We start from the raw sequence: 2,293 nt of genomic DNA on the forward strand, positions 1-2,293 counted from the left end.
CTCTGTACCGTCCCCAAAGGGCATCCAGTTCCCCAGAACCAGGAGTGAGCCCGGATGAAGATTTGGGCAAGGACTAGGGCCAGGGCCAAGGCTGGAAATGAATCTTAGGCAGGTATCAGGACCAGGGCCAGACCAGAGCTAGAACCAGGAGCAGGACAGAAATTAGGACGAAGCCCAAACCCAAAACGTTGTCCTTTTGATCCCCCCACCGCTATCTCCCTGTGTCCTGGGGGCCCTCGGGGCCACAGGAGGGGCTTTCTGATCCGGCTGGCTGGTCAGCATTTCTCCTGATGTCCTGCCTGCCTCTCACCCTCATATCCCCCCACTCCCACCGGATGCCTCAGCTCCAACCTCCTCCAGGAAGCCTTCCTGGATTCCCACCGCCAGTCTCCAGCCCTCCCCCGGTTCAGGGATTCCTTTCACCTCCATGCTCCCCTCACCCTCTCCTGCCCTGGCTGGGACCGTCAGTAGGATGGGGGCTGCCTGGGGAGCTGCCCGGTCTCCCGTCGGCCCTGGAGCTGTGTGAGGAAGGGGCATCCATTTGCCTCCAGCGTGAACCCAGGCCTCGGCCCTCTGGGGGCTCCAGGGCGGGCGGCTGTGGGATGACGACGCCCAGGCTGCTAGGGTCGCCCCCCACTCCAGCGTCCTGGAGCCCCTGAACCAGGCAGGGGTCATGACCTCTGGGGGAGCGGGGGCCGGCGGCTGCATGTTAGCTGTGGCTGGATGCGGCAGGGGAGGGAGGATGGGGCAGGGGGCGAGAGGAGATGGGGAAGAGGGGGCTTTTTGTACACGGGCCCTTGGCCCCGGCCCTGCAGAAGCCCAGCCGGCTGTGGCTACAATGGGCTGCTTCTTGGGGTCAGGGCCAGGGCTCGTCCGGGGCCGGGGCCGGGCCCCTGGAGGAATGCAGTGGCTGAAATTAGCCAGATCGAGGGACAGAGTCCAATTCACAGACATTGCTGGGGGCCCTACCCTCCATCCACTCCTCCATCCGTCCAGCCGCCTCCCTAACCCCCCCGCCTCCCGCCTGCCACCCCTCTGAAACGCCATTGTCAGCGTGGGGGAGGGGAAGAAGAGTGGCATACTCCTCTCAAAGGCGTGAATGTTTCCGGGGGGGTTGAGGATGGGGCATCTGGAGTCTGGGTGGGTTTCCAGGGTCTAGGGGAGCCCACCAATAACCCCTTCAGTGCCAGGCCAGAAGCCAGGATAACCCTCTGGGGTCCTGGGGAACTGGAGGGCTCTCCAGATCCATCCCCCGGCCTCTGAACACGCCTGCATCTAGACCGGCCGAGCAGTGGTTGGCTGTGGGGGTCATGGAGTCCATCCCCCAACCTCTGAGTGGGCCTCTGTCTAGACCAGCCGGGCAGCACTGGGCTGTTGGGGTCACAGAGTCCAACCCCCAGCCTCTGAACAGGCCTACACTTAGACCAGCTGGGCAGAAGTGGGCTAAGGGGGTCCCAGAGAGGAGATGTTGAGGAGACTGGCTCCTCTCCTCTGGGAGCATACTCAGATGTCCAGGCCTCCTTCATCCTGGTCCAGTGGACAACTGCCAAGGTAGCCACCTCAGTAGTAGCTGTTGCCTCCGCAGCCCACCTCAGTTGGCTAGATTTTTTATTTATTATAATAGCCTATGTTAAGCTCTTTCTGTTTTTCAGGTTTTCCTAAGCTCTGAGGACTTTTCTTCCTTTATGCCTTCGAGTCGTTTCCGACCCATGGCAACACCACGGACATGTCTCTCCCAGAATGCTCCGCTCTCCATCTGCAGTCATTCTGACAGTGGATCCGTAGAATTTTCTTGTTAAAAATACAGAAGTGGTTTACCATTGCCTCCTTCTGCACATGCAGTAAACTTGAGTCTCCGCCCTCGACTCTCTTCCATGCCGTTGCTGTCCAGCATGGGTGAATTTTGATTTGTAGCGGATTGCCTTCCACTTGCTAGCCACTGCCCAAGCTAGGGATGGAACGGGTAAGCCTCTGCTTGACTCTCTCTCCGGTAGCCAAGACTGGCAGAGTGCTGGAAACTCTCCAGGTACGACCCTGAGAGTGGAAGCTCTGGGGTAGATACCATCTAAGCAGGTGTGACAAAGTTTCAGTTCTTTATCACATTCTTAATCCCCATTTTGCAGATGAGGAAACTGAGGCATAGGGATTGTCAAACTGTGTGACTTTGGGCAAGTCACTTCACTACTCTGGGCCTCATCTGAAAAATGGGGATTAAGACTGTAAGCCCCCCATGGGACAACCTGATCACCTTACCTTCCCAGCACTAAGAACAGTCCTTTGCACATAGTAAGCG

The 2,293-nt window shown here is 58.5% G+C and overlaps 1 non-coding gene across 1 annotated transcript; it reads right to left on the bottom strand.

Annotated features, from left to right (window-relative positions):
* Nucleotides 1-1,906: 1,906 nt before the first annotated feature.
* On the bottom strand, nt 1,907-2,044 carry LOC119935424. The gene has a single exon (XR_005453307.1). It is a non-coding gene; the product is annotated as a small nucleolar RNA SNORA7 (small nucleolar RNA).
* Nucleotides 2,045-2,293: the final 249 nt, after the last annotated feature.

This window comes from Tachyglossus aculeatus, chromosome 11 (assembly GCF_015852505.1).
Source record: "Tachyglossus aculeatus isolate mTacAcu1 chromosome 11, mTacAcu1.pri, whole genome shotgun sequence".
Lineage (NCBI taxonomy): Eukaryota > Metazoa > Chordata > Mammalia > Monotremata > Tachyglossidae > Tachyglossus > Tachyglossus aculeatus.